Here is a 13,248-nt window from a genome sequence, read left to right as displayed (position 1 = left end):
AGACCTCTACATAGCATTGCTAAACTTCTTACAGATAACAAATAGAATCCACACAGGTGATGCTAGGGGGCTGATGTGTTCCTCCCAGGGACTCCTTCTCCTGAATGTGGAAAATCAAGATGTAGTTATCTGGTGGATACATCTGGGTTCTTTGTCTCTTTGACTCTGAGAAATCCTTGCCTCGTTTATATATACCTTGGAAGCCTAAAGCTATAGAACTACTATTGCTGTCAGCCTTGCCCATGGGTGGGGTCCTCTTCAAACTCTATCATTTTATCTGTATTATGTGATACTGTGCTTCCAGCAGATCAAGGTCGAGGAAGGAATTCTACTCACCCCAGGAAAATAGAGGTCTTTGCGAACAGGTCCACAAGTTGTGTTGCTCTGGCTGGAATACATCACCATGAAATTTTCTATGCAGAAATCTACACTGCTTGAAATGAGAAATACTATGACAGCCTGACTCACATGAAAAATACATTTTCTGGATTTCTTGCCTTGTTCTTTGTGCCCTCACCCAATGTCTTGTACAGAATTTTGAAGGTTGCGTCTCAGTCTCATGTCTTGCTTGCTTCTGGTAAGTTTAGTATTAACCAGTTAAGATGGGGATGCAGAAACCATTGTGGGTGGGGGGTAAAGAAAAGACTGTGGGTGAAAGGCAGGGAGGAAAAGAGTCTTGTTTCTTGGATCAGCTCCAACAGTCCTCTTTTGTTTTGATTATTTTTGTTTCTTCAGCTGCTCCTCCTCTTCTTCCTCTTCCCTCCCCTTCCTCCTCCTCTCCCTTCTCCTCCCCTTCCTCCTTCTCTTCTTCCTCCTCCTTCTTTTCCTCTTCTTCCTCCTCTTTTTTCTCTTCTTCCTTTTCCTTTTCCTACTTCTTCTATTATTATTACTATTATAAGTACTTGAGTGTGTGTGTGTGTGTGTGTGTGTGTGTGTGTGTGTGTGTGTGTGTTTATTAAGGATAACTTTGTGGAGTTGATTCTTTCCTTTTACCTTCACATGGATCCTGGAGTTTGCACTCAGGCAATCCAACTTGCACAATGATTAATTTTATCTACTGAGCCACATCACCACCTCTGTTTGGAAGAGTTCAGGTCACATACAAAAAATGTTGGACAGTGTCCAGTCTGTAAATTGTCCACAGAACATAGACAGGGTTAAGTGGGAAACAACAAAATGCCAGATGTGTCACTTTTTGTATCTCAAGGGAGAGACTGCAGAGCTAAAGAGCAAGAGAATAACATTAGGAGACTCTTAGTTCAGTGTTGCTGTGGTCTGGAATCCAGTCTAATTCCAGGCATGAGAGTGAAACCTGCAATTAACCTTTCAGACTTGTGCATTGGCACTGCGCTTCTCTGACTGACTGTGCTGGACCACACAAAGCTCCAGGTTATATGTTGGTAATTTACATCTATTCAAAGTGTAGAATCAGATCTCAGAGGGGCTGCCAGTGCCATATGTCTGATTTCTCTCTCTCTCTCTCTCTCTCTCTCTCTCTCTCTCTCTCTCTCTCTCTCTCTCACACACACACACACACACACACAGACACACACAGACACACACACACACACGAAAATCTCAGTAATGTGTTTTGAAGAGAATAGCGAGGAGTATCCATCACACCATGCTAATGCACGCATCACCCAAGAAGCCCTCTTATCAATCTCACAGGCTAATTCAAGTTCAGTTTTATTTCATTTCTTTCCTTCTCAAAAAGTGTCATGCCCAGGCTAGGAGAAAGGTCCTCTCTTTGATGGAAATTTCCCAGGGACCTCTGCTGCAGAAAGAAGTGGTAACAAAAGAAGCTCTGTCCTCTACTCCAGACAGGCCCCAGAGCACCTAGCCCTATCTAATCAAAGCTATTGACTGGGGAGGCTACCTCCTCCTGGAAACATATCCTAATGCTCACTAGGGTTGGTAAACTCCTTGGGATTTGTGGAGAGAACTGCAGCTCAGCCATTGTGAATTGAGCCTTGATGAAAAACGCAAGACCAAGATGTGTGGAAATCCTTGGCTTGCATTTTGTGTCCTGTGAAATGCCCAACAATATAAATTGCCCTTACAATAAAATCCTGGAAGTGACTCTCTCCTTTTTGTCTCCAGTCAGGACTTGTTGCCTACCCCACCTCTGGCTTGTACGTCTCCTGATTTAGGAATGGAGTGACATTCCAAACAGTCCCCTTCAGGGAGCTTGTGTTCCCTCCACCCTGCCCACACTTCCTCTGCATTTTCCTTCTCCAAACAAGGCGTTACCCCCTTCCTGTTTCCCAGTCACTAATGACTACAACCCAGGGAAGGGAAATGTCACGCTAAGCCCCTTCCTTTGTCCTTTCCTTCAGACTTTGGTTTAGGACTAAAGCCAGTGTGTGGAAGGGATAAAAGATGGGCGCATCTATACAGACACCTACTTTGATGCTTCCTGTTTGAAGATCCAGTCATGTAGGGGACCCCAGTCTTCACGTCAGTCTTCAAGAACCACAACTTCAAGAACCTGGAGCTGACATGATGCTCCAGGCAAAGGCTGAAATGGTAAATCAGCCCACATGAAAATCCTGTCCCCTGTTAAGGGATCCAACAGCTCAATTGCTTTCAGTCTCTCATATCAGAGTATCAGATAATGAAGATAAAACAAGAACTTAACTTCTACTTTTAAGGTTACAACTCTTTATAACAGCACAAAGGGTGTCAAAGGACAGTACTGGACATTTGTGTAATGTATGTGTTACTATCATGTCTAGTCTATGTTCTTGTTCCACATTGTCAGCACCAGTGCAAGATGAGTTTTCTCAAGTTGCTTCTATGTCTGCTGAGCAATGTCTTCCCCAGAGACAGAACTGTGAGCAGCACGCATAGCCAAGGAGGCCAAGCAGAGCTGGTGGGTACACTCCTTCTTTGGTTATGGTATGTAGAAATACAATGGCCCCCCAGAATGAGTAGTTCAGAGGCATGTAGAAAGCCCATTGTGATAGCTGACCTTTCCCCTACTGCCCTCTAGACCTGAGCGTCTGTCTTCAGTGTAGAGATGAGCAGGAATTCCTTCTAGGAATCCCACTCCTCCACAGCTGTGTCCTCACAGCTGCCATTGCTGCAACTGAAGGAGACCTGGGGTCAGCAGAGGTGTGGTTGACTGGGGCAGATGACAGTTTTCTGAGCACTGGTTGCTAATTTTTGACAATGAGTAACAAAGATAACAGTCCTGTGTTCCCTTCTATACTGTGGATGTTGTGAAGCATCTCTATGAATCTCTTTTAATCCCTTTGGGTAATGCTAGGAGAGAACCTAAATTTAGTCTCCATTTTGTTGAAATGTGGGTTCAGAGAAGTTAAGCGACTTTCTCAAAATCACACAATAATTTAGAAAATACAGTTCTGCCATCTGTGGAAGGAAATCCCATGACCTTGACCTGAAACCAAGGCTGGTACTAAGTCCCAGGTATGTTTCCCTTTATATATACATATCTATGAACAATTTACCTTGTGAATCAGGCACAATATTAAGTTTATATTAGCTATCAAGATAGAGTAACCATAGCAACGCTATTTAAAACAGATGAGTTGTTTGTTCCTGGAATTTTTTTTTTCATTTAATGTTTGGGGGGAGGAAGTGACTGTATTTATGGATTATCTGCTTTATTAAGCACCATTACTGCTGTCACATGATATACAGCAGTAGAGGACAGAAGGTCCCTTAGCCTGACACACACAGACGATACTCAGTATTTCCTGAGAGTGACCCGGTCATGGCAGTTTGTCTCAGAATGGAACCGGGAAGAAACACAGCATTTCTGAGTGTCCACTTTTGGATAAACCAAGTTGACCTTTAGGGATTTGCTGTGTCATCCAGACACATGTTAGAGCAAGAGGCACCTCACTGTCCCTGGCTGGCCAGTGACTCTGATTCACAGCCTGCTCAGCTAACAGCACATAAGGTTTCAAGTGAGTTAATGGCGTCCAGAGAAGTGGAACTCAGTGTGCAACACTAGCCAGTGCCAACAGTGAGTGTCACCTGCCCCTGGCAGAGACGAAAAAGCCTCTGAGAAATATTACAGGATTTATGGAAAGCTAAGGAATGTGTAGGAACCAGCTCTGGGATCAAACCCAGAAAAGTACATGTTCAGCACTGTGAAACAGACTTAAAACATTCTTTCAATGCAATACTACCCTCCTATTAAAAAGAAGAAGAGCCAAGACCAGTCATGGGGAAGGAGAGGCAGGGGCAGGAAAGAGAGATAAAGAGTACAACTACATGCCTTGCACTGAAAGATGATGCAGCCACAAGATAAACTCTACAGAGTGAGGCAAAATATGGCACATCCGAGATGGGAGCCGGGGGAAAGCTATAATGTATGATTACTTGGGTTTTCCCAGTTGCTGGCTAAGAGCCTGCCTCTCAGTTCCAGGTAAAGGACAGTTGTTCATAGCCTTCTCTTTAAGTAGAAATATTATCTACACATGCTATAGGCAAACATTGCTTTTAAAAAATTCTTGAGTTCTGGTGATTTCTAAACTGAGACCTTCAGAAAGCTGATAAACTGACTGCGGGGATTAAGTATTGGGTAACTTGAACCCAGTATAAGAGAGCCTCCTGTGCGTCTCTGTGGCATGTGGCAGGGGATGCATTTTGTAGGAAAGGTTTTTGATGATTGTCTTACCTGTAGTAAACTTAGGATAGGGCTACTTTCAGATCCCCTTTCTCCCTGTGATGTTATATCTTTGGCTACCATCTTGTCCCTGAAGAGTCCTGCCTCTCCCCTACCCCCAACCTCATCCCCTGCCAACTTCCTGTCCCACTTCCTGGCATCACACTGACACTGTTGCAACTGCCCAACTCTGGGTGTTCTTATATCAGATAGGATCTTGTCTTGTTTTGTGTGATAGGACAAATGCATGACTCTTCTGGAATGAAGGGTTGGCTATATAAAATGACTGCAGATGAGTCTTTCTAATTCTCCCCTCGTCTGTCTTTCTATCATCTGCAGTGCTCTGGGAACAATAACCCTATGGAAAGTAGTAGCCACAGCTTGGACCCATGTCTGAGAGCTTTGTCTGAAGCAGGATACTTGTGTCAGTATACAGTCCAGTAGTGGGTTCAGAGTTCTAAGTATTAATTAACCAAGGAAGGCCAGTTTCTGTTTGAAAATACCCATGGCTTTCAGCCATGGGTTAAGGATAGATTGTCCATCTGAGATTGGTACTACAGCTGCCTACCTCAACCTGACTAAAATGACACAGTTGGTGGCAGGCTAGAGTCAGGATGATTTAGGGAAGTGACTCAAATGACCTCACTCTGACTGGTAGTCCTCAGAATACAGTGTCCTAGAAAACACTATGATGCTTGGTGACGTCTTTAAAGTACCAAAGAGTAAGCATAGGCTATCAGTGACAAGCCCTCAGAAACACAGATCCTTCCAAGAGTGGTCCTCCCATGGGCTGCCTATGTGCTGGGAAAGTATGGGCCAGCATCCAGCTCATCCCCCTCATGGGGCTTAAGAGTTCCAGAAGTGAGAGCAGGAATTACCACTGAGTTAGAATGCTTGTCACAGAAGCAAGTCCTTGACTATCATTATGAGGTTGGAAGAAGAATGGAAAGGATGCTTCTTACCTGTTTCTCTGTTGGGTGAGAAAGAATGGATGACTGGGCCCCTCATACCAAACTGTTTCCCATGAGCACCTGGTGGGACTCATTTGGAAACCCATTGTCAGAACTACACACCCAGGAAGAAGCCTGATTCTCATGGGGACCTTTTTTCCCTACATCCACTCCTAGCCCTTTCTCTTCCATTTTTAAATTTGAATTAATTAATTAATTAATTAAATTGTGTGCATGTCTATGTGAGTAGGTACATGTATTTGCATGTGCATGTGGAAGCCAGAAGACAACCTTGGATGTAGTTTCTCATGTGCTGTCTGCCTTGTTTCTTGAAACGGGGTCTCTCAATGGGACCCGAAACTCACAAATTAGGCCCAGCTTGCTGGTCAGTGACTCTAGGGATTACCCTGTCTTTGAATCTCCAGTGCTGGAATTACAGAAGCAGACTACCATCCCTGGCTTCTGTACATGGGTTCTGGGGCACCTCTGGTCCTCATGATTGCACAGCAAGCACTTGCCTACTAGGCTATATCCCCAGGTCCTTCTACCCCTTAGGCTTTCAGTACAGTGAGTATTCCCAGAGGTTCTCGGTGGTAGTGGTAATGGGGTTCCTCTCCCTTTTCCTCTTCGACAGTGTACACTGACACACTCACCTGCTTATCTTCAAGCCCTTTACACTCCCATGCATGTAGGCTGCATTTGGGAGGTGGGGCCATCCTCAGGAAGTCAGTGGTTTGAGTGCAACAACCCCTGCCATCAGTAGGATTGTGCCCTCCTCCCTAGTTATCACACCAAAGAACCTAAGGAAGTAACTAGTTTGAAGACATGCTCTTTCTGGAAGCAATAAGGCCAAATGAGGTTATCAGGGCAGCTTGTGATCTAATTTGACCCGGTACCTTTAATAAGCAGCAAGCAGGACACAAACACACAGAGAAAATACATGAGATCCTAGCAAGGCTAGGGGTTACAGAGGAGCCCAGACCACCTCACCTTGACCCTAGATGTTTCTCTTCCAGAAATACCAGGAAACAACTTCCTGCTACAAGACTTCTAGAAGAATGCCAGTTGGTTGTTTGTGAGCTCTGTTTGACTTGTGTTCTGGATGTTAAAATGCACACCACAGGAAGGTATTGGGGTGCAAATCAGTGGCAGAGTGCTTGCCTTTAGGCCCTGGTTTCCTAGTTCTGAAAAAAAAATCTAGGAGGCCAGGCTTTAGTTGAGGCTCATGCACTGAATCCTGAAAAACCAGAATAAATGTGAAAATAGAATCAATCCTGCTTACATTCTGGTCACTTGCCTAAAATGAAGCTATCTGGCTTTCCGAGAGACCAGCGTTAAATGTTCCTTTTGTGTCAATCCTTACACTGTGTAAATGACTTTACGTGACCTGATGGTAACTAATCAACTAACTTCCTATTCTGTCACCACTGGATTATAAGGAACATGGCTTTGAAATAACTAGCTCAACTTTTGCATTTATTTCTGCTCTTTTCAGCTCTTCTCTGCCTAGGAAATATACCTCCTCTGCTGGGCCCAGAGGCTACATGAGCTATTTCATGGAACAAAGTTTTGCTTGATTCTAGAACAAAAATTAAGCCATTGGCCTTGTAATATTGTCCTCTGATGTAAGCTTTACTCTGCTGTCCTTTGACAGAACCTGGAGGCCCTAGACTGATGCTCACTTTAAACATAGTGAGTAGATTTCAAGAATAACACAGAAGACACCTTTTCACTTATTTGTGAATGAAAACTGTGGCACCATGAAGAGAAGCAGTGTAGCTGACAGCCTGTGATGGCCGTTCTCCATTGTCAACTTGTCTACATCTGGAATAACTAAAATGCAAGTGCATGGGTATTTTCACCTATTATGAAGGATTTTGTAAAATATTTATTTATTTTTATTTATATGAGTACATTGTAGCTGTCTTCACGTACCAGAAGAGTGAATGGGATTCTGTTACAGATGGTTATGAGCCACCATGTGGGTGCTGAGGAATTGAACTCAGAACCTCTGGGAGAGCAGTTAGGCCTCTTAACTGCTGAGCCACCTCTCCAGCCCATGAGGAATTTTTTTTAATTAAATCATTTGATGTGGAAAGTTTCACTTTTAATCCTAATCTTCTGAGGTAGGAAGACACACCTTGAATTTTGGCCACATCCTCTGGCAATCTAAAGGACATGGAAGAAGAAAACCATATCATTGCCCTCTCTCTCTCTCTCTCTCTCTCTCTCTCTCTCTCTCTCTCTCTCTCTCTCTCTGACAAGTTTATTCCTTCACTGACAACAGAGCCTACTTCTTCAGGATTCTGGGGTATACTGAAGACCACCTGAAACATGTAACCTTGTGTACTGAACAACTACTGGATTCTTAGACCTCCCAGCCATTGTTGAAGTAGCTGAACCACAGCCTTTAAAGGATTCTAATAAATTACTCACACACACACACACACACACACACACACACACACACACACACACACTCATTTATTCTATAAATTCTGTTGCTCTAGAAAATCCTGACTTACACACAGCCCATTGTTTTTCTTCTGTTAGTTTGAAGTTAGTATTCTATCTTGTACATATACTTAGAGCAGTGGTTCTCAATCTTCCTAATGCTGTCACCCCCAATACAGTTCCTCATGTTGTGATGACCTCCAACCATAACATTATTTTCATTGCTATTTCATAATGTAATTTTGCTACTGTTATGAATCTTAATGTAAAAGTCTGTTTTCTGATGGTCTTAAGTGACCCCTTTGAGAAGGTTGTTGGACACCAAAGGTCTACCTTAAAGGAAGATTGTGGAATTTAGGGTGTTTCTGATGAAATATCCAACCCGTCTCTCACCACTGAGCCTTACCCTGAAGTTTGTATCTTCTTTCCATATTAACTTCAAAAGGGCAATCGCAGAACACTTCAAAGCTCTGAGTTAAATTCCAAGCACACCACATCTACATCTCTTTTTTTCCTTTTTATAAAATAACAGTTTGGAAAAGCCACCAAAGATTGCTTATTCCCTAAATGCTTAAATGTTGTTTCTGACGAAATGCATAAAATGGCTCAAGCATTACTTAAGAGGGACATGATTAATGCTTAAGAACCAAGACATATGCCTCAAAATGAAATGTTAATGCCCTTAGTCACCAGTTGTGCTTGGAGAGAGGGGCTGGAATGCTTCATTCCTCTAAGGGACCAGTGATGACTGGTGACATAGAGGCCAGTGCTTCTGATTCAGACATGCTATTTTCTGCTGGTCTTGGCTAAGTGACATCAGGTCATTTACCATAGTCACTGGGCTTATCGCAATGGTGTTCCCCTTTCCCCATTAGGATGTAAGATCTACCTCAAAGGTGACGCACACACATTATGACAAAGGGTAGCAATCACAGTGTCTATAGTGGGAAAGCACAGTAATCCTTTTGACACAAGGATACTGCCAGTAAGTTGAGTGGTTTGTTGACTGGTGTTTGGCACCTAGGAGGTTTCCTAAGGTTAATACCCCTGTCAGGGTCTTTAGGATTACAATAAAGCTATAACTGAATTGTTTAGCAGTAGGGAAGGCAGGCGATCTTTTCCTAATATTCTCATTGTTCCTCAGAGCAAGCAGGGTTGCCACAACACTGTTTGCCTCCCTCACTCCGCTGATGCCATGTTGTCACCTTAGTGCTGCCAAGAAATGCTCATATGTGAGCAGTGAGGATGTGGTTATACTCACTTGTAATCGCGGCATTCACGAGGCTGAGGCAGAGAGATCACAAGTTTTTAGGTCAGTCTGGGCCTGTGCCAAAACTCTGAAAAGTAAGCCAAATAAAAGAATATAACCAAAGATCAGTGTGGTAAAAGAGACTGTTTATGCTAAGTCTAAGTCTTTCAAAGGGCCCATAGTATCCTTGTTTGTGCTCTGGGACTGTTCAGTTCTGGGTAATAAAAACAGAACACAGAGAGGTCATACAGAAAGGAAAATTGTGGGCTGGAGAGATGGCTCAGCGGTTAAGAGCACTGACTGCTCTTCCAGAGGTCCTGAGTTCAAATCCCAGCAACCACATGTTGGCTCACAACCATCTGTAACAGGGATCCGATGCCCTCTTCTGGTGTGTCTGAAGACAGCTACAGTGTATTCATATACATGAAATAAACAAAATCTTAAAAAAAGAAAAAAAATAGAATCTTTAAAAAAAAAAAAAGAAAGGAAAATTGTGAGACAACACAAGCCCTGCTGGAGCCCCAGCCTTGTGGCTACCCCTATGGCTTTGTGGGCCAGCCCTGTGGATATTCTACCTCAGGTGAGCCCTGAATGCCATGGCACATCTAGTATTGCATACAGAACACAAAAACAAAAACAAAAAGAAACCCCCCACACAGCCCATTAACACTGTGAGAAGTGATAAATGGTTGCTATTTAAAACAATGAAGTTGAAGGATGGCTTACTTTGTAGTAGCTACAACCGAGATATCGATAAATAAATGGTCTGATGAGTCTTGGGACCTGTGCTTAGCTAAACCCAAGCAACTGTCCGTATAAGCTAAGTGATGTGGGCATAGTCATTGGGTCAATAGGAGGAGGGTCAGGCCAACAGGGTCTGTGCAGGGAGCCGCCATTATGGTAGTTTATGTGTGTGTTTCAGTGTGTGTGTCCTCATTCTCCAAGATCATTGATGCCAGGGTGAGTTGTGATCATGAGCATTCCAAGAGAAACAGAGGTGAAGGTCATGGTATATGTGGATCAGGAAAAACAGGTGGAGACCTCCATGTTTGATATCCCCTGTCTAGTTAATCCTCTTGGCTACTCCTAGCAACAGAACAGTCCTCTCCCATGTCCTATGCTTAAGAAGGGTGGGAGGTTTCTTTTCTAAGATCCCCAGTGGTTGCTAAAGAAGGCAAAGCTGCTTGTGTGATTCCCTAGTGAATGTGTGTTAGCACACATGCATGAGGGGAGGGGAGAAAGACAGACAGATACAGGCAGAGAAAGAGAAACACACGTACACATACACACACTGGGGGTTCATATGGACAATATTGTCTTTTTCCTCTAATCAGGAGCAATAGAGATTCAGGGTGGCCTTCTTTCTCTGGGGCAGCAGAAGGCAGAAGGCAGCATCTGCTGTTGCGATGGCATAGTGAAGCTGCACGAAAGGGAGGCACTAATAATAATCTGGCTTCTGCCTGTCTTTACTCTGTAGATCATTGTCAGCTACTCAGCTTCCTTTGTCCCATTTCTTCCTTCTTATTGTCCAGCTTTTAAAGAGTATCCTATCAATTACACAAAGTATCAAATGTCGAAGGTCAGAAAAAGACCACTCTCTGGGAAATGTAGAATTCAAAGGTGCATCAGTGGGTAGGACAATGCGCTGTGAGTTCTGCATGAAAGTCTGTTATTCTAGACAACCATATAGGGTATTGGGAATGAGGAGAAAGACAGACTGAGGCCAGAGACACATACTGCATCTGGCCTAACATGGTAGAAGTGGATAGAAATCAGGACAGAATAGTGATGTTGCTCCTTAGAGTCAGGCTCGGATACCTGTACTCCAAAGATGGGGTGAAGATTGCTTCCCTTACCTGCCTGGAGAACACGTAACTTCGACCTTGAACAGAGCTGGGTCTTGGGCCCTCACCAACTGTAGGAGACAAATCCTATCCTTAGAGAACCTGTCCCCTGGGTACTTGGACCTAGATGAAGTTCTCCCATAAAAAATTAACTCACAGAGGACAGGGGCATGTCAGAAAGGAACTCCTGAAAACAAGTACCATGTCTCCCAGATTGTGTCTCTCCATGGGTTGCTTCCATATCAGAGGAGGAGAAGGTGACAGTGCATGCAGATTTTGGCTGGCAGCACAGACATGTTTATAGTCATGGAGGCTGAGAGACTGCATTTGTGTTGATTCTGAGGTCTCTTTGGCTGGACCATAGGATTATACCACATGATCTCAGCCCTCCAACCTACTGCCACTATCTTTATGGGAACCTTTGGAAGATACAGTGTGGAAATTTGGAGCCAATAGTAGGAAGTTGGTGCAGCGTTTGGATGCACAGGCCACCCCATCTTCACCTGACCTCAGTGTGAGAAAGGTAGCACCGGCCTGCTAACTGATCTGAGCTCCGCTCACAGATCCTGTATGCTGGGACCTCAGAAGAGAAAATGTTGTCTTTGGGCCATGGCTGCCTATCTTGTTTATTCAGTTGTTAAGACAGGAGCCAAGGAAGACATGAGAGGCGCACCCAAAGGTTTAAAAGGCTGAACACAAACAGAAAAGGGCCTGCTTTCCCTGTGTTCCCCTTTGTTCCCTAATATTAAAGCCAGGGGTAAGGGTGATTGTGTGTGTGTGTGTGTGTGTGTGTGTGTGTGTGTGTGTGTGTGTGTGTGTTGCTTTATTTTCTGGCCTTCTGCCTTTTCCCTGTAGGATTTGAGAATGAAGAAGCAGCAGAGGAAAATAGCCAGTCTTAAAATGGTATTTGTAAATAGTTTCAGTGTGTGGTGCTGCATAGAATGCATAGTGTAAATCTTTATATTAAAACACAGTTCAGTTCTCTGGGGACTTAACAGAACTGCAAATTCCTCAGCCCACCCTAAATCCAGTGATTTGTATACTTGCTCAGGTGCAAGGACCACACTTCTAAGAATAAGGAAAATCTCTTCTTTAAAACAGGTACAGCTGTCTAAAATGAGGCAGCGAATCACATGTCTCAGCGGGCATTCGAAAGAAGACCCAACAATCATAAGCCACATATGAGGCTAAGAAACTGAGCACACACAACAGAGAACAAGCTGAAACCCCAATCTGGTTGCTCTGCTATTTAGCAGATATTGAGCAATGTGGCTCTACTCACGGTGACAGGTGACAGGAAGAGAAGTACAACAGAGGTCACCTGCTTCGGAAACTCTGAATCCTAGCATCCTCCTCCCCATACTGTGCCTCTGCCTGCTGCTCTTGTTTTGACTACCAGATTTGGACAGTCTATGTGACTACTGACTGCGGTATGGCTTACTGTAGTCATTAGACCTTCCCACAAACCACTGCTTGCCTGTATGCCCCTGCTTCATACCCAGAAAAGGAACATAAAGGAAGAAGCCATGACCCCTGAGTTGTCTGTCCCCTCTCCACTTGGAACTCCAAGTGAGAGGACTGAGGCAACTTCCTGGCCCATGCACAATGACGCTACTTTCTCTGTCTTTTTGAGTCATGTCTTGTCACCCTTGCATCATTGATTACTCAGCTGGGCTAAGAAATCCTGGGCTTGTATTTCATGCTAGGGAGAGGTGGGGTCAGAAAAGAAAGCTGCATGCCTTACCATGAGTTTGGTCCCTTGGGCACAATCTCCCAGGCAAATGGATGTTTCAGATTCCTGAGGCTTAGCACTTATGATGGATAGCGAGCAGGGAGTCCCTGTTTCCATTTACTTAAAAAACAAGAGCTATTATGCAAGTAAGGCACATTTGTTGGAGAAAAATCAGGCAAAGTGAAGAAATGATCCTAAACTCTTACCCCCACAACAACTGCTGAAAATGGATTAGCAGGAAATCCAGCCCATGCATATATGTCTCTGTCTCTCTCTTTTTCCTCCCTCCCTCCCTGCCTCCCATATGTGTATATGTGTGTATATATGTATGTGTATGCATGTGTGTGTGTGTGTGTGTGTGTGTGTGTGTGTGTGTGTGT

Source organism: Rattus norvegicus, chromosome 3 (assembly GCF_036323735.1).
Source record: "Rattus norvegicus strain BN/NHsdMcwi chromosome 3, GRCr8, whole genome shotgun sequence".
Classification (NCBI taxonomy): domain Eukaryota; kingdom Metazoa; phylum Chordata; class Mammalia; order Rodentia; family Muridae; genus Rattus; species Rattus norvegicus.
Note: the sequence above shows the minus strand (reverse complement) of the source record.